This window comes from Muscardinus avellanarius (genome assembly GCF_963383645.1).
Source record: "Muscardinus avellanarius genome assembly, chromosome: 2".
NCBI classification, from domain to species: domain Eukaryota; kingdom Metazoa; phylum Chordata; class Mammalia; order Rodentia; family Gliridae; genus Muscardinus; species Muscardinus avellanarius.
Window position 1 is genome coordinate 52,898,822 of NC_137787.1, and position 20,847 is coordinate 52,919,668.

General features: G+C 33.9%; 1 pseudogene across 1 annotated transcript in view; it reads left to right on the forward strand.

Annotated features, from left to right (window-relative positions):
• The window catches only part of LOC308258709 (glyceraldehyde-3-phosphate dehydrogenase-like), a 58,587-nt pseudogene that overhangs the window by 20,818 nt on the left and 16,922 nt on the right, over window positions 1–20,847 (forward strand). The window contains exon 2 of the transcript in view: window positions 5,099–5,168. The product of the transcript in view is annotated as a glyceraldehyde-3-phosphate dehydrogenase-like (transcript). The remainder of the gene's footprint in view (window positions 1–5,098; window positions 5,169–20,847) is intronic.

Here is a 20,847-nt window from a genome sequence, read left to right on the forward strand (position 1 = left end):
GTTACTACAGCACAATTAAGCTTGTGGTATTCAGGGTGCTAATGTGGAGGTGTTTATCACACTGGTAAGCATGGATCAATCTAGAAGACACACATAGGTTTATGGCCATACATAAAATTGGCATAATAGCTCAGTGGATCCTCTGGTACCAATAGTATAAGAAAGATAACTAAAAGGATGCTTTTATTTCTTTTTGGTATTTTAGATGGAAAACACTCCATTTTTCAAGCCTGACAGTACCCCATTAAACCTATTTTTTTTTCTGTGCCTAAGTTTAGTAGAATGAATTAAGAGACAGCAGATGACCACTAGAGGAAAATATAAATATTATCATATAGCTGAATCTGTTTTGCAGGAGGCAAATAAAGGATCTGAAATTTTTATTAAGGGAAAAAAATCAAAAGCTGTGCTAACAAGGTAAATAGGGAAATGCTTTTATAAAAAAAAATTTGTATGACAAGAATTTTGTTCTAAATGATAGAGTTATCCCATGGGAGGGGGAGAACTGAGGATTTTCTAAAATTTCCATTAAATGCATTGATTCTACATTTAAAATAATTTTGTTTTCCTAAGATATTGATCTACCTTTGATAAATCTTATAAAACAAACAAGCCTAGAGAGAAAATTCTACATGGCATTTAAACAAAATGAAACTGTGATAGCCATTTCAGGTATATATTGATATGTTTCTAATTGCATTATGACCATCTTTTTTATAACATGATACAAGTGAGACCCTAAGATTTTTATCCCTACCAGACAGAAATGGGAGTAATCTTTAAAAGAAAAAGGCAAGAGATTGCAACAGGGAGGCCCTAGTAGTCACCATTTGTCTGTGGCTGTTTTAGAAATTACACTGTTTTACAGTGTCTGGGATATAAAAGGAGTCATCAGGATCTTGCCCTGAGCGAGGAGAAACAACAGGCAGAGAATGATGAACAAAGGCATGGGCATGAGTGGTAAAGCCTCAGTCTTGTAGAGGTCTCCCCCAATGGGCCATGAGGCACAAAACTCATGAATCCTATGATAGGTGATTATCTGAACATGCTACTAGCAGAGCTTCAATTTTTCTCATAGGGTATGTTCTGAGGAGGGGGGAAATCTCCCTAGCACAAATCAGTAAGAATACCTTCTCTCTCTCTTATATGGGATCCCAAAAGTATATTTAGTTCTTCTTTTACCTCCAAAACCACCCAGATTCATTAAAAAATTTCAGGATTGAGACAATTTTGGTAACAGTAGTTGAGGCAGAGCCAAGAACAATTGGCTTCAACAAACAGAATGAGAACACTGTAGGAGCCACAGCATCTAGGAAGCTTCTCCTGACACCCAGAGAAATGTTTCCTTTGGAAGAAAAAAGAACTTTGGTCCCCAGATTACCCGAAAACCATTCTCATGGCCTGAGCCTAAGAATATTAGAAAAGATCTAGGCAGCTACCATATCAGCCCTAACCAACATGTACAGGCCTTAAAGCTACTGACCTCCTAATATGACCACACTTGGGCATAGGTTTTAGACAAAACCCTAAAATCCTTGGAAAGGGAGAGAGTTTATCAGGGAGCCCAAGAAGTGGGCATCAATTATTATCTATATTATATACTGGAAGGACTGAGAAAGGCTAAAGTTAAACCCCATATTTATTGGCAGTTACAGCCATATATCAAGGTCCAAATAAAGCCCTGATGACCTCCCTAAGAAGACTTATGAAAGCCATGCTCAAATTGACTAATTTGACTCCAGAATCAATAGAAGTGAAGGCCATCCTTATATATAAATTTTTGACTCAGTCTATACCTAATATAAAGAATAAACTCCAAACATGTATTGAATCCAGAAAAATTTACTTTGGATCAATTATTGTAGGCTGCCAATTTTGTTTATTATAATAAAGACTTGAAAAAGTGAAAACAAAAGGAGACACTGTAAAAAAAAAATATAGCTACCATATATATGCATACTAATCCCATAAAAATTCAGGCTCAAGTCTGATTCAGATGTAAAAAGCTAGAGCATTACAGACATTGATGCCCCCAACAGGGAGACTGTTAATGCCTTCGAGAACCCTGCCCACAGTATATAAAGGACCACTGGAATTCTAAGTGCCTGCAGATCCATAGGGACCTGCGGGTCCTCAACTCCATGTCCACAGTGATGGGTCCCATAACCATCTTTCCAGGCTCCCATCATCTGAGTCAAAATTGAAAAGCCTTGGGAAACCCTAAAGGTGGGGAGACAGTCTGTCTTATTCCTCATGGGCACAGTAACAGATTTTCTATACTGCCTTTCTCCCTTAATCCAAGATCCTTTCACAAAATGACTGTTTGGGGCATTTTGGGCCAATCCCTTGAACAGCTTTTTACTCAAGACTTAGCCTGCTCATGAAGTGACCTCCATTTCTCTCATTCCTTCTTATTCATACCAGAGACTTCAGCTTAGATGTTGAAAAAAGAAATAATGTCAGATTAAAAAAAAAAAGACCCAAAGGGGGAAAAAAAAAGAAAAAACCAAAATTCTAACCTGCTCATTTTCTCTCCTTTGCTATTCTCTTTGTATTAAGATAAGGTTTTGCTATTCAAGGTTACTTGGAGGCTTGTTATTTTAGTCAGTCCTAGCTAAAATGTAAACATCTAAAAATGAAAGCTGTAACTCTTTAAAGTACAGTCTACTGCAAAATGTAGATTTTAATTTGCTACTTATTTTGTCAAAAAGTTTATACAATTGTTTCAAAATATAAAGTCAAGAAAAAATAAAGGCAAAAGAAAACAATCTATAGAAAAGATGTAAAGGAAGTACATGGGTATAAAAAGTTTTGTTACACAAGAATAAACAGAAGAGAGAATATTTTAGAGGAAAAAAAAAGATTTTGTATAATAATGTTTATCCTAAGATTGTCCAAAATGGTAAAAGAAAGATTATGGTAAAGAAAACAGGTAAAAAGCAAATAGCAAAAGGTTTGAGTATTTCTCACAATGTTTGTAAAAGATAAAGCTTATTTTTAAATTGTATATAAACCAAGAGTGGTGGCGGCAAATGCTTATAATCCCAGTACTTGGGAAGTTGAGACAGGAGGATCGCAATTTTTAAGCCAGCCTCAGCTACTTATTGAGGCTCTCTGTAACTTAGTGAGACCTTGTTTCAAAATAAATAATAAAAAAGAGGGCAAGGGGTTTAACTTGGAGGTAGAATGCCCTGACACACACACACACACACACACACACACACACACATTGCAAATGTATTAAAAATGATTTATATTTAAAAATATTTAAGAAGTTTACAGGGAGGTTCTATTAAGTCTACCTCTCTTGTGACCCCTAGTTTTCATTCTGTTTATGTACATACTTTGATTATGTTTGCTAAATCTTATAGTCAGTTTTGTTTCCAATAGGCTTAATGCTATCAGACTCCAAATGGTATTGTAAATGGAGCCCCAGATGAGCATCTACCAGAGCCCCTTGCATGATCGTGATGACCTGGAATGTCTGTTGATTTAACATCTCTAGACAAATTGCCTTCAGACATCCCTAAGTCTGAGGCCTCACACTGTCTCCATTTAGCATTGAAGTAGTTAGATCAATACTGCCACCCATATTCCCTGGATGAAAGATGTATGTAAGATAATGGAAGAGGGAAGAATAATCTGATTACAGTTAGATGATTTTCTATAATGCCCTGTCCCAAAACAGAACACCCATTTAAATGATTAAAACAGGAAGCTTATTACAAAGCCAAGTCTGCCTCATTCCCTGAAAAGCAAGCTGCCAACATGGCAATGAGATAAAATAAATCTGAAACCTAAAAGTTATAGATCCCACAGAGAGACTAAACATTTTTTTTAAATATAATGCATTCCTTCCCATTGTTCTGCGTGATATTAGAACAAAGAATAGACTAAAAAACAAGACTAAAGAACAAGATTTGGTAACAAAAATAAAAATGTTAAAACTTAAAAAGCCACAGCTTTAGAAAAAGCTAAGAGAAACATTATTCTTTCATGTAGATCCTGAAAAAGCAGGCTGTTGGCCTTGTGAACATAGCAACTGGGATGGGAACAGAACAGATATGACAGTAAAAAACACCAACCAAAGGGCTTTCAGGAAAGGACAGTGTCTCGGTTTTGAGTTCTCCATCACGCACCCTTTTCTGGCATGGTCTTCTCTATCTCCCTCTCCATTTTAATTTTTTCTGCTTGCTTGTAATAAAATACTGCTTAAGCATTGCAATTGGAATTTGTTTTGGGTTTATTATTTCTATATGGGCTGAGGAAAAGAACCCAAGACAACAATATTACACCATAACAATACCACTTCTGGGCATCTTTCGAAAGGAATTTAAGTCTTAATATTATAGTGATACATGCACACTCATCTTTATAGCACCACAATTCACAATAGCCAAATTATGAAATTGGCCTAGGAGTCCATCAACAGAAAAATGGATCATAAAACTATGGTATATGCACATAATAAAATTTTACTCAGCCATAAGAATACCAAATCAAATTATTTGCAGAAAAATATATGGAACTGGAAAGCAAGATTAGTCAGTCTCAAAACTAAGTAGTTGTATGTTTTATATGTAGAAACTAGACAGATTCTGAAAATTAAAGATAACATCAAATAGAAAAACATAAATTCCAATGAAGTGTCTGAAAGGATACAGTAGAGGGAGGATGAGGAACGGAGTAAAGAGTATACAATTTTAAATAATGCTATGTATGTATACTAAATTACCAATTCCAATCTCAAGGTCATATATGGAGAGGAAGGGGGTGTGAATCAGAGGGAAATACTCCAAGAGTTGTGTGCATATATGTTTCTATCACTCTATACCCCAATATGATGTATAATTACAGTATACTAAATAAAAGTATATAAATTATGAGCTTAAATAAAGATATATACTCCCATAGATTTTTAAAGAATTTTTATTACAATAATGAGGAATTGGATAGTTAAAATATCCAGTTAATTAAACAATAATGCTGATATTTGAAGGTACATTATTCATTCATTATAACTATTTTTAAAGAGTAGCTAAAAAAATGGGAATGTACCCTTAAAAAATCAACTGATAAAGGTCCTGGATCCCCAAAGGTGACACAGCCACAGAAGGCCAGGCACATCTTGGATTTGATCATTTCTTGCTGCAACCTCACAAAGAGCTGTAAGAGGGAATCTCAAGCACTACTTATACAAAGCCCTGGCCATGGCTAGATTTTTGTCCATAAATACATGGAATTAATTGTTTCCTGTCAGATTCACAGATAGTTAGCTTGTTTGGTGGTTTGATATTTCTGGATCTGATTTGTAGGTTGAGGGGTTTGCTTTGTTGTTATTGTTGTGTGTGTGTGTGTGTGTGTGTGTGTGTGTGTGTGTGTGTATGTGGTTTATCTGGGTTTTGTCTGTGTTCATTATTTTGTTTTACTTTTGTTATTTTGTTGATTTATTGTTGATTTGTTTTGTAGCTAGCATTGTTAGTTGTTAGTTGTGGCTTTTGATATACAGTGCTAAGAGAGAGAGTAGTAAAGCGAGGACAGACCTTTCCATCAGCTCTCTCTATGAGGATGTCCTTAAGGGCCATTATGATATCCTGAAGAACATTGGCCAGGGCACCTTTGCTCAGATTCTACTAGCCCACTATATACTCACTGGGACATAAATGACTGTAAAAGTCTTGTCTTTGGACATTAGCTCCCCTGCATTATGTTTGAACTGGTTATAATGGGGACTGTGTAGCACCTGAATGTGGTCAAGCTGTTTCAGATTGTAGAAATCAGTGACAACATCTACCTGGTGATGTAGCCCATGAGAAGAGGGTAGAAGGGAACTGCTGCCTATCAGAGGCTAAATAGGAGGAGGAGGCCTGGTGACTGTTAAAAAAAGATCCTGTGTATGGTGCCAGCAAGAGAACATCTGGCTGGACAAAGAAGGAAATATTAAAATCATGGACCTTGGGTTAAGTGGCAGGGTTTCAGCTAGACAGAAGTGGAAGCCATTCTGGAGTACTCTCACATGGAAGCAAGTTCAGAGACTGTTATTTCTGTTTCTCATAAATCCTGCAATAAAAGTGATACTCTTGAAAGGCAATATTTTTAAAATTCTTTTTATGCGTGTATTGTAATCATACATTTGTGATGAAGTTCAGAGTAATGAAGACATACATACAAAAATATGTGTACACATAATGGAATTTTACTCAGCTATAAAGAAGAACAAAAATATGTCATTTGCAAAAATAATAGGTGTAACTAAAAATTGTGATAAGTAAGATCAGCCAGTCTCAGAAATTTAAAGGTTGCATATTTCCCCTCATATATCGAAAATAGAAAATTAAAAAAGGATTTAATAATAATAAGTAGGAAAGATACAAATAGAATAGTGAAAAGGGGAATAGGAAGAGATAGAGATTAAGAAGGGAAAAAAGGAGGCTTGATAAAGAAAACAAATCAAATAATGTTATGTCCATATGTGAAGGTATTACTACCAATCTCATTAACATGTATGGCAGAAAAAGTTGGGGAGAATTTGAATGAAATCACACCAAGTGTTCTGTGCATGTATGATACCACATTGAACTTTACTATGCTGCATAATGACAATGAGCCATAAATGTATATTAAAGTTAAATAAAATTAAATGATTGTGCCTTTCTACCACAGCACATCTATTAATGTCCCACTAAATTATCATTATATATAACAGCCTTTTGGAAAAGTAGCTTCAAATGCACAGCTTTTTAGAGTATTGGACATCTAGTAATGAAGATCAATACCTCAGTCAACTTTCCTTCTGCTGAATCCAAGTAAACCTCAACACACAACTTAGAGAAAGGAAAATTTATTTGCTCACAATTTTTTGTAGATTTTGCGTTCAGGCTATATGAGGCTAATGTCTTTGGAGCTCAGGGCATTGTGGTGGGAAGCAGAGCACGGGAGAAAGAAAAGGCTCTGTTCTCATATAATGGAGCCCAAAAGCAAGAGCCAGCCAGCAAGGGGATTCAAGGACACAAGCACAATCCCTAAGGCCACACCAAAGGACTCACCTTCTCCAACCACACGTAAATCCAGATGATGGATTTATCTCCTAATAAGATTATAACCCTATGACTCAATTACATCCACTCCAAACACCAATAAGTGAGCTACATAGGGAACATTCTATAACTTCAACAATAATCAAATTAAAATGTATTTCCTCTACTTATAGAAAAATTTACTATAAAATAGTGTAATGACATGTGATGCCAGAAGAATCCTTATATATCTTATGTTTACTGTGCCCATTGATTGTATCATTTTCTCTTGTCACTTAATTTCCTCTTGTTTTGCTCATATATATAATATGTATATATATGGGGATATAGATGTGTATTTGGGATATTATGTATATATACATATATACATAATACGCTAGGTGTGTACTAGGCCATGCTATTTAGATTTTACACAATGACAAAATTGCCTAGCAAGGCATTTCTCAAGAATGTGCCTCCATTTTTAAGTGACACATGACTATATCTCTATATCCAATGTGAGGGAAATAAATGCCTGTAACAGAATTATGATTTCCACGGTATTATGTAAACAAAACTAAAGTTTCAGTTACTTCCACAAAGAATACAACAACAAATAAACATTTTTCTCACAATTCTACTTTACACTATCATTTTATTTCTGCCATAAACATTCATGAGGACTCCTGCAATGTACAGATCAAATCCTCATCGTGAGAAAATACAATATGGATAGTGAAAATGAGAAGTAGAAAATAAAAAGCCTCTCCTAACATGACTTTTATATTTCAACTTTATCAATCCTATAATATTTTAAAATATGATAAATATAGCTTAAAAACCTGAACATAAAGAAAAAACCTAGACATATCTTTCCTATTGTTCACACAGAAAAATGGGGCTCTATAAAAATAGTACATGTTCACTGAAAATAATTCAAATAGTACATACAAATGTAAGGAAGAAATAAAAGGTTATGCCGCTTTCCACCAATCTTAGCAACCTCCAACTGGATAACCTCAGGGTGACTATTCTGTCATCTCTCATTGTATGGATGTACCACCATTTCTCATGTACCACCATTTGCTGCTATACTTTTAAAACCCCCATCTCATAATTCTGTAAAATGGCATTTAAATTTTAACATGAGCTTGGGAGGAGACAAATATTAAAACTGAAATACTTAGTAATACTTAATTTCCAAATTTTAGTCACTAGAACAGTGTTGGAATAACATTCCTCTGTACATTTTCTTTAAATTTGGTGTATTTCTAAGAGGTAGATTTCTAAGAGTGGAATTGCTAGTTAAAATGATGCATGTATTCTTTAATTTTAATATGTGTTGCTCTACTGTCTTCCAAAAATTACTGAAACAATTATCCCAACAGTAAGATGATACTTACCCTCCTCATTTTTTAATAACTATATTTATCATTTATTCAGCTTGATGGGCATAAAGTAATAGCTTACTGTCACTTTAATCTATATTTTACTAATTAGAAATATTTTATTAATCAGAAAATTTGAGACCCCTAATATTTTTGTTGGTGATTTGGATTTGCACTTTTTTATCTAGTTTATTTATATTCTTTACCATGTTTTCTGTGTGCTTTTTCCTTATAAATTTGTAAGAGATTTCTGCATAATAAATAATAACCCTTCATTGGGTCATTAGCATGATAAACAACTCTTGAGTCTTCTCTTATTCTTTTAACTTTCTTTAGGATATAAATATTTGTTAATCAAAACATTTTAAATTCTACATAATTATAATCTTCCATCTTTATTTTATAGCATTTGGATTTCTAGTTGTATTCAGATTTTTTTTACCCTCTTATACTTTCAGGGTTCTAGCATTATATTTTGCAATGCTATTTTTAATTTCTTGCTTTTCAAACTTTATATAATATTTAATTTATTTTTATGCATATTAGATAAAATTATTTTAATTTTCTGTTGGATGGTAATATGTTGTTTGTGTATCATTGATTAAATAATCCATCCTTTTCTCACTAGATTGGATATAAATTTTTTAACAGATATTTACTTTAGTTCTTATGTTTTCCAGATCAGATGATCCAATGTAGTTTTGAGAAACTGAGACATTCATAATTTTTTGCTAGACTTTTTCTTGACTTCCAAAATAATTTGTCATTAAGCATTTTAACAAAGATACTCTAGTTTTTGTTGGGCTTTAAATATAACTGAAGTTTTAATGACAGTTGCCTGAATCTTTGTAATCGAAAAGAAAATAATATTTTCAATAGGAAACTAAACTTTTAGAGTTAAAAATGAAATTACAAGGGACCTAAATTTAAAACTCTAATACTTCATATTCAAATAGAAAGTACAATTCTTTGTGGAGCCTCCTTCCTCCTAGCTGTGAAAACACCAAGGAGAACATAATACAATTGTCTATAACGAGTAGTACTTCTTTCTGAATTGGAAATGTGCTTACCACACTTAACTTTTACCTTATGGAAAACTGTTCTAAGTCTAAAGAATATTGGCTTAAGGATTTATAGTATTTTGCTTTCTTTGGCAGAAGACTGCCTTTCTTGAGGGAACTGAAGACAGTGACCTCGATTCCCCTTTCACTATCTAAGCTATTTTCTTCTATTTCACTACAGCTTTGCTTGCTTTGGTTAAGGTGGAAGGCTATCTCAAGAAGGGAGCTGAAGACCTCAAGTTCTGTGGCTCTTGCAGAAACTGCCAGATAACAACTTGTCTTCTAAAGCATTCCTAACTCAATACTGTATTCCTTAACCAGAGACAACTAATAATTTGCTGACAGCCTCAGTTCTGCAAACCTGTAATTTTAAAAAGCTAAGTTTTTCTTGGTTGGTTAGTCTTCTCTCCTTTCACCTCTTTGAGATCAGGAATATTTTTTTCATGACATCACCTTGTGTCCTGCTGGTACAGAGCCCAGCATTACCTCTCTTGCCATTCTAATGCTCCTTAAGCGAGAACTCTGCTTCTAACAGCAGAGATACCAACACTCTTTTAAATCAATTTTCAATACTGGTGGCAGAGGTGAGGAGAATAGAGCTACCTAGGAAATAGATGATCCTCCTGATGCCTGCAAAATATGAAATAACAAGAATGTTCTTACACCCATTTATGCAAAATGGAGGTGGAAGAAGCATGAGGTAACCCATCAGTGGTACAGAAGATACCACTGATGAAGGTATTTATGGAGATAGTTTCTTTTTTTCCCCCCACATCTCAAACCAAACTCCTGATCTTCGCTCCAAACCCTGCTCTGCCTGCAGTCCTTCTCATCTCAGTCTATGGCAATTACATTCTGCTGCCTGTGACTTCTCTGCTTTTCTTCAGCCTCAGCTCAGTCAGTGAATAATGTGACCTTTTATTTCCTTTCTTTTCTTTTTTTTTAATTTTTTATTGGTGCATTATATTCATACATCATATTGGGGTAGAAAACTTGTGTGAACATGCATGTACACATCACCAATTTAACCCCTACCAAATTCCCACCCCATTTCCTCCCCATCCCTCCTTCCCTTGCTTGGCTTAGTGGTTGACTTCATTATGTTTAAGTATATTGTGTGTTTTAGAGAGTTTCCTTCTTTTCCCCTCCCATCCCTTCATTTTGGTTGTCTCGTTTGCTCCTCTATAGGATTTCCTTTTTTATCTAGAGTTCCTCCTATGACCCATTTCTCCTTAGCTTTCACATAATAGGTAAAGCATTTGATTTCTTATTTTTTGTGACTGACTAATCTCATTTAGCCTAATGTCCTCCAGTTCCATCCACTTCCCTGAAAATGATGTAATTGAGTTTTTTTTAATGGCTGAATAAAATTCCATTGTGTACATATCCTACAGTTTTGTAATCCATTCATCTGTTGATGGGCATCTTGGCTGGTTCCATAGTTTGGTTATGGTGAATTGTGCAGCTATGAACATAGATACACATGCATTAGTTTGGTAGTTTGGTTTCCTTTGTTTGGGTAGAGTTAGTTTCTTAAAATCAAACATGCCATCCTTTTCTAAGTACACATAATTGTTAGCAGGATGTCTATGTAAAGATAGGCTTCAATATTAGCTGCTACTTTATATGATAAACAACTATAAACAACTATTCATTTGAATTCAGCATCCCAGATCATATTCTTTCTTCTTCCTCTGATAATTTTCTTAGTAAAATATCAGTAATATGGTGTGTCAGTTCTATAACCAACCCCAGAAATCTGTCAAGCATATATATATATATATATATATATATATATATATATATATATATATATATAATTTCTTTTTTTTTTTGGTGGTACTGGGGATATGGAAACCAGGGGCTTTCTACCTCCAGGGTATACTCCCAGACCTATTTTATATTTTTATTTGGAAACAGGGTCTCACTAAGTTGCTGAGAGCCTCACTAAGTAGCTGAGGATGGCTTCAAACCTGTATGAGCCTCCTGTCTCAGCCTCCCAAGCTCAGGGATTATAAGCATCCACCACGACTGGTTATATGATATATTTTTTTTCTTCTCCATGCACCACCATGACTGGTTATATATTTTTTCTTCTCCATTGTCCAGCAGAAACAACATAAAATAATAGCTAGACAAGAGGTACAAGAGAATAGAGAAGTCCCACCAGAAGAAGGGGCATTGATCTTGCCTTATCAAGGGTTCAAGATATTAAATGTTCACTTGAGGCTGATTCACCAGCACTAGAAATTTCTAGTTAAATTATAAGCACAGGGTCATCAGTGATACATTTTATAAAACATTCTCAAATAAAAGTCTGACAAATAATTTTCAGATTTTCTTTTCGGTAGCAAGTTCAGACTCTGAAGAAAATCTGTAAAAAATAGTTCAACACATCTTTCCTGATTCAGCCAAATAATGATCTATGGCATTATTTACTTTCTGAGTCAAATTACCTATAAATAAAAGTACTGTTATAATTGCTTCACTTTTCGTTGCAATTCAGCAATAATTTAGTAATTTTGTTAGTGGAAAACAAATTAGGGGAACAAGTATGTATATAAGTTACATAGATACAGAATGCTTCCATGAAATTTATTTAAAAAATGAAGAGAATCTAAATTTCAAAGCTAAAAATGAGCTGCTTATTTCTCAATGACTTAAGGTTCAAGATCAGGTCAATTCTTATACTAGCACATTATTGTTAACCTATAATCTAAGAAGATTAGAATTTGTCCATGTGCTGAAGAGTTAATATGGCTGTTCTGTTGAATATGGTGTATAATCACTTTTTTATCTGAAAAACAGATTTTCTTCAAAACTAAGTACACTTTTAGCAGTGTCTTTAGGCTTCTTTTGATGCATTTTGACTGATTTATTCTTTAATTAACCTCATAAGACTTTGCTTTTGAAAATCTGTATATAGTAGGCATAAAAAGAAAATGCAAAGCAGGATTGATGTATACCACTTTGGCAAAACCAAAGCAAGTAAAAAAAAGTACGAAAAGAAATGATGATATCAGCTTCTAGTATCTAAAATAGCCTAGTTATTTCCCTTTTCCTCATTTTTGTTTTATTTTCATCTGCATCTAAAAGCTGTTTTCAATTGCCATAAAAAATCCAGAAATAGTGTCAAAAGAAGTCTTTTCAATAAAAAAAAAAATTTGCCTAAATGTTAAGTTGCTTCATTTTCTAGAAAGTCTCATTCCCTCTTGGCTTTTAAGAAATCAGTTTCCACCATTCAGAAAATTTAATGGGTATTTAATTTAATGGATGTCATGTTGTCCTCCAATAACCTCACGCCTTCATTTTTGTTGCTAACCTTACCAATAAAACCACCTGAGCACCTCAGCTAAACATTCATTTAGCACATCACAAATCCAGCAGACCTTGACTACCTTCCCAGCAAGGCAAATAAATATGTTAAAGGACCATCCTAATGTTCTCAATTTTGAAAGTCAAGAAACATTTAGTTTAACAGCTAACTAATTTATCACATTGAAAGGGCATATGCCCTCCAGAACTCCCAACAAACTTGGTATTATTTGCCCTCTAGGCAAGAGAAGAGACAAGGCCTACAGAAGGGTAACTCAGTTATCAGATATTAGCTCAATGTCATATCATATCAGATAAATTTCAGGAGTAGAGTGTAATCTTACCCTGGCTTTTCCAGAATACTCAGGGTTTTAGGACCCCAGTGATAAAATAGATGCACTTACAGGACTGAAATATTTTTTATCAGTAGATGGCACTGAGGATAACTCCATGTATCATTCAGGATCTTATCATGAGATAGAAAACACATCAGTAATTACAAGTAAAACTTAATATAAACAACTATTAACTTATTAAATGTTGATTAATTATGAAGAGGGTGAAAGAGAATGCTATAGTGTTTTAGAGGCAGAAATACCAGGAAGTAGTTAGTGCCCATGGTATACATATTTCAACTTGACCCTCAATAAGTCATACCCTGGTATCATCCCCTCTTCTAGAATGTAGGCAAAACCTGTGACATTCTCCTACCCAGTGTTATGTGAAAAAGGCTTTAGATTATAGAAGAATTCATCTTGGCAGAAGGCTGCAAAAAATTCTCTTGCTGGGCTTTAAAAAAAAAGTCATGTGTGAATCAGCCTATAGGAAAGGCCACATGACACAGAACTATTGATAACCTATAAGAACTGTGTGTGGCCTTTGACCATCATCCAGTAAGATACTGGAATCTTGAATGATACAGACACAAGGAAATGAGTTCTGCCAAACCCTGAATGAGATTGAAAGATGATTCTTCTCCAGTCGAGTCTCCAGATGAGAACACAGCCCAGTCAATACCTGATTGCAGCGTAGTGATACCCAGAACAGAAAATCTAACTAAATCATAGCAGATTCTTAACCCTTAGAAATTATGAGATTACAATGTCTATTAAATTGCTATATTTTCAGTAATTTGTTATACAGCAATAAAAATTAATATATACCCCTCAGCCTAAAGAAAATATAGATTAAAAAAAATCTAGAGGAGGAAATGCCATTAAGGCTGAGACTTATACTTCTATCGAGATGGTGAGCACTAAAGAAACATGGCACCCACTGCTCTGATTATGAAGAAACTCACTGGAGAGAGTGAGCCACCCTATTCAACCCATTCAGGTACATACCAGAAGACTTGCCATCAAGTCGTACAAACAAAAACTAAAAAGGTCTCTTACCCTCCTTCCCCTAAGCCTTATCATCTCCTTATATTCCAACTCATAGCACAGACTCACTAAAGCCAGAGGAACGAGAATAAATAGAGAGTGGGCGTCCAATTTTATTATTACAAAATAAGCACAGAACGATGTGTGCTCCACTGAGAGAAATTTATTAATATCTAGCACAGAGTCCATAGGTTCAGCTCCTAAAATCATCTTTAGTGAAGAACACTGGCTGTGGTGGAGAAAGAGGCCACAGTAGAAGAGAGATAGGAAAATTTTATATTTTGAGACCATGGTAAAAATCAGTGAATGAAGAGCAGAGCCTTCCTTCTTCCTGAACGTATTACTCAGTAGATAGCAGCACATAAAAGACAGTTTCTCCTGACTCACATACTGCATTTGAACATTCAACTGCATTTGAACATTCAACACTTTAAAGTTGCCAGGCAATCCATCACATGATGTCCAAAGTGACTGTAATTACAAAGAGCATCTATGACAGTGTTACAGTAATTTCCTCCAGTTTATAATTTAGCTCATTACTTGACATTTTAAAATCACATCCAGCCAGGTGTGATGGCACACTCTTGTCATCAATCCCAGCATTTGTGAGGCTGAAACGGGAGAATCACGGTCCTCAGAAAACCTCAGCTACTTGGTGGTAAGTTCCTTTGCAACTCAGTAAGATCCTGTTCCAAAATAATAATAAAAGAAAAAACAGGGCTGGAGGTATAGCTAGAAGGTAGAATCCCCCTGGGTTTCATCTCCAGTATTGCAAAAATAAAATAAAATAAAAATAACATCCAGATTTTTTAAAACATGCAGATCCCACTACAAGCCAGTTTTTAAGTAACATCCACATTATTAGTTTTTTTTCCTTCACGTACCATTTTCATTGCTATTGTAACATCATTTCAACTATTCACTAAAATATAACCAGAGCCTTTGACCTTAAAATTAGCCATCAAAAGAAAGATTAGCAAATTCATAGCACTTTGCAAATGTTCTGTCTTGTTTAGCTCATATTATAATGTCAAGAATTCTATAGCATTTCAAACTTTTTTTCCCTTTGTGGTTAAAGTCAGTAACTACATGCAGAATTATAATATTTTTAAGCAATTAAGATAAGGTGAAAAGGCTCCTATAACTCCATTTAAATATAGTTTTGGAAAATAAATCTTCCCATTCTAGCTAACATATTTCTGAGAGACATGTTTTTCACTAGACTCACACATGCAAAAATATATGTTCATATGTGGCAATAGCCACGCTCCTTTACTAATGCTGTATATATGATGGTCAAATTTTTATTTATTCAAGTACTAAATGCACAAATGTATTTTACTAAGGAAGAAAAAACCCACAATAAAGCAGCTAAAAAATGGTATGTATGTATACATATATATATATACATATATATATATATTCATATACTCTTGTACTTATTAGGCACATATTTTGCTGATCCTATTGATTAATATGAACTACTATACATTGTTCATTTTCTATTTTTTAACTCTGCCATTTTTTGTAATACAGCTTCATTTTCTGGCAGACAAGTTTTCTCCAAGTTAATAGAGAGGGCAAGACATGTAAGATGTGGAGGTGTAGATATAAACATCTTCAAAATTATGCTGATGGCATTCAGCAATCCAAAATAAGGGATCTTTTCCTGTATGTAGCTGATTTAAACATTGCATAATATATACATGATATTAAAACATCACATGTATTTCATCAATATGTGCTATTTTATTTGTTATATGCCAGGTAGAAGATTTTAATTCTAAAGAAGAAAACACCACAGAATGTCACATTGGTCCGATTTAGGTTAAAAGTACTCTACCTTGAGTCAATTGCTGTGTCCATGGCAGTGAGAAACAAGAATAATTGCCATTTATCCTTATGCCATTCCCAGCCAGAAAAAAAGGAATTCTGAATTGGCATTCCCATCTAAATTAGTGGAGAGAGAAAAAAAATTACCAGAAGAGGAGAGAAGAGATTCTGGTCTATTGAAAATAACTAACAATACTGAAGGGGCCCTCACTAACCACCAGCAGTGGTGAAAAACAGCTAATCCAATCCACTATCATGAAACAGTCTTTAGACTTCTTGGTTAAATAGAAAGTAGGGTGGGTGGGAACTCGAAGAAGACTCACTGAATGCTGTATGCATGTATGCTTCTATCACTGTGAACCTCATCATGATGTATAGTTACAATGCACAAATTAAAAAAAAAAAAAGCTGAGTCCTTCAGCATTTTTCTGACAACTCATTTTCACAATGACCAAAAAGAGCCAACTAAGGTGAAGGTTGATTGGCTCCCCAAAGAAAAAGAGACCAGAGTATCAGAGAATTCAACTATAAAATGTCCAGGAAATACATCAAGCAAGCAGAGAACATCTATCCTCTTCCACTTTGGTTACTGTGTCCTTCATCTAATAATCTCTCTAGGATAAAGAAGAAGCTTTATAATCATCAGCCTGTCAGTAGCAAATGATAGAAAGTCAACTCCAACCAACCTAAGTAAAACAGAAATCTATTTTTCTATATAACTAAAAGTTTAGAGGCATATAAAGATCGGACAGTCACATGATGCTGTAATTCTATTCTCTCAGTGTCTTGCCTCTGCTTTTCTCGGCCCTAGCTTCATATTCAGATCATCTCTATTTGATGGTAGACAAAAGAGACCATGGGTTCACATGGCTTTGGAGCTCGCAATATGTAAGGATAACAGAACATAGTTCATAGAACATATTTCATAGAATCCTCTTGTGAGAATTCTAGTTCCCAGTTTGAATTTCATATTATATCCTGAACTAATAAAATAATACTGGACAAGCCCATGTTTAGACATTTTCAACTTGGGCTTGAGTCCATTTGAAATGCATTCCTTCCAGGAAAAATGGATTCTATTGCTGGAAAGAAAAAAAAGATGTAATATACTATCTCAGTCCAGGACAGAGGCAGGGCAGGTTATACTGTATTTATAAACTCACCATTATAGGAAGAATACAAACATGGTTTCAAATAAGCATATTTATTTTTAAATCTAATTGAAAGTAAATATCACACTTCTGATGTTAAGTTCCATTTAGAGATGAGTGAATCACATAATAAAGAAAGAATGCTGCCCCAGTACTGCAAAAAAGGAAAGCTGTTTCATACATAATTTGTAATAATATTAAAACTAAAATCTTAATCATTTATGCCATGCTTAGATATCTGTTATATAAGTGGATAGAAGAGAGAAGCAACATGGAAACATCACCTTCTGCTTCATTACTAGAACAGTTACATACTTCAATGGCAGCTGCTGTTAAGATTACTTCCCAGGACCCGTCCATCTGGACAACAAGGGCAAGAAGAGAACTCACATCTTCAACAATCAGGAGCAAACTAAGGTTGTTAAAAAAATTGAATTTATTTACCATAGCACTGTATCTGAGGGACTAGCTATAATTGCTGCTTAATCTTTATATCGATGAGGGTAGAGACTCAGTGCTTCTATTATATATCATCTAAGAATAAATAATCAGATACAAAACAATATTTTAGTGTTTCAAAATCTCTGGCAATATGTTGAACTATAACATCTTTATTCATCTGCTTATAAAACATGCAATGAAATATATTTTAGATATATAAATATATTTTATAGGCATATAGTGATTCATCATCTAAAATGGATTCATAATATACAAAAGAGACATGCTTACCATACACCTATGCTTCATGAGGATTTATTTTCATTTTATTGGGCCTTGAAAAACAGTAATTTAAATACAAAAAATATATTTGTGTGCCTAGTAATAATTCTAAAAGTAGACATAACAAGATTTGTGAGAAGGTGACATGGTATTTAGGATCATCTGGGTTTGGAGTTTATTGCTTTATTGCACATAGCTTTAATTCTTAAGTTCAGGATCAGGATGACTATAGTTATCTTTATTGCATTCATCTTAAATAGGTGGATGGATATAAAGCCTCATAAAGATATCACTCTGACTTTAAAAGACTTCTTATAACACACACACATACATACACACACACACACACACACACACACACACACACACTTCTACTTTTATTTGCCACCTTTAAGCTCCATCAATGGGTTGCAAGATGACCATCCAACAATTAAGTTTTTAGCAAGAATGGATAGTGAAAGCAATTACAAGGGAGACAGGTATTAAGCTCATCTCTAAATATATGCACTACAATTATGAAAATGAAAGCCAATTAAAGAAGAAATTATTACCTATTTTTCTATAATTAAAATTCGTTAATTCATATTTCTCCATTATTTTGTAATAATGGCACTGGGGTCAACAAACTCATTAAGAATGATTAAACAATAAAATATTCTATGTAAAAATGAAGGTTACTTCTTCAAGGACAATTTGCTCTTTATTTGGACAAATATAATTTAGCAGCAGCTCTTTTCAACATAATTTTCAACATGTAGTCATGAAACACTTGAAGCTACTTCAATAACGTATTACTAAGTTCTTCAAATGCTTAAGAAGAAAAGTCACTTAAACTATCTGAAATGACTGTAAGTTTGTTCATTGGTGTGACCTTTCCAAATGTAAATTTCCTTACTAGCAATTTTGGTAGCTACAGGCTTTTCAAAAACACAGAAAGTGTACCAGACTATTTTCCCCAAGGCTTAACTAAAGGTTCCAAGCCAATGAAGAATAGTATCATTAAAGATAGAGCAGAGTTGACCTTCCATCAGTGGGGCATACAAATTTGTTCATTCTTTGTCTCTCATCCAAATGACCAATAATGCACATCTTTCACATTAACTAACTCAAGTTGTAGTCAGGGGCTTAAACCAAATTAACAATTTTTATAGCTTTTTCTTCATTAAAATTATGCTCTCAAAATACATATTTCTAGCTAATAGGAGTCAGAGACCCTTCAGAAAAAAATTTATAAGTAATAAAATGATCCAAGACAATATTTTACCCACAATAATGAAGTTGATAGTATCAGGTAAAATACAACAATAGTAATATAATAAACTATTTAAATAACAACAGGGAAATCTGTAAAATAAATGATATAGAAATGTTGGAATGTTCCAATAACTTTTAGTTAATATCTAACTTATGTTTTAAATGATTTCTATAACACAAAATAGTATCTAATACATGTTCCATAATCTTTATTATTCTGATAAAGAAAATTATGTATAGAATACTTAGAATATAAACAAGAATAGGAAAAAAACATCTGCAATTATATTCCTAAAAAAATTGCCGTGATAGAGAGATGGATAAAAAACTGGAACATTTTCTCTCGTTTCATATTTAGAAAGCCACAAAAAAACGGGTTATTAGGGAAGATGTACTGGAGGCTGAAACCAGGGGCATTCTACCTCTAAGATACACCTCCAGTCTTATTTTATTTTATTTTATTTTATTTTATTTTATTTTATTTTATTTATTGTGGTACTGGGGTTCCTGGAAACCCTTCTACCTCAAGGCTACACTCCAAGACCTATTTTTTTATATTTTTATTTAGAAACAGGGTCTCTCAAAAGCCAGCATAGCTGGCTTCAAACCAGCGCTATCCTCCTGTCTCCGCCTCCCAAGCATGGGGATTACAAGTGTGTGCCACCACGCACGGCCTTTAATTTATTTTTTTGAAACAGGGTCTTATCCAGTTGTTGAGGAGGGTCTTACTACATTGTAGAAACTGGCCTTGAACCTGAGATCATCCTGTCGCAGCCTCCGAATACTGGGATTATAAGTGTACACTACAACACCTGTCTCTAGAGCAGGTTTTGTTGATACTTACATGCTTTTAGAAAACCATGTGCTATGCCTTGGATCTTAAAGATCCATATGCTAAAATATTGATTCCTGGGGTGACATTTAATGGGTGATGGTGGAATCTTTAAGAGGTTGGGCCTAGAAGGAGGTATTCAGGGTTTTGTGTGCATGCCTTTCAAGGCCTATGAAACCCTAGCCCCTTTTTCTCTTTCTCCTGGCTGTGAGATGAGAGGTTTTATTCCACCACATGTTCCTTGCCATGATAAGCTGGCCCCTTACAGGCTCAGAAGCATAGTGCCATCTGACCATGAACTGGAACCTCCTCACTGTTAATGAAGTAAATCTTTTCTCTATAGAAGTTAATCATCTGAGGTATTTATTACAGTAACAGGAATATGACTAACTTACCTTTTTGTTACCATATTGTGTACTGTATGCAATATATGCAACTATTATTCAGGAAGACAAACCAAGATTATATATATATATGATTGTGTATGATATATATATATATATATACACAGAGAAAATATTTCCTATATAGTTATATTTTATTTTTAAAATAAATGTATTATTATGCATTAATACTTATAATAAAATATACAAATTATATTGATACACTAATAAATATGTAGAGATGCTTAATATATATGTGTTCCTATATTTTAATATTTATATTAATAAATTATATTAGTATATTAATATTAGTATTCCTCAGACTACTATAGTTTGAAACACAAGTTTCAAAACTCTTGAAAGAAAAATTAATCCCTCATTCTATTATTTTAATTTTATTTTTAATTGTTATTGTATAATAATGGAATTAACTCCTCATTCATAAATATTTGTAAATCTCATTAGGTTTTTTAGAGAAATAATTAGTGGGTAAACAAACATTAAGTCTC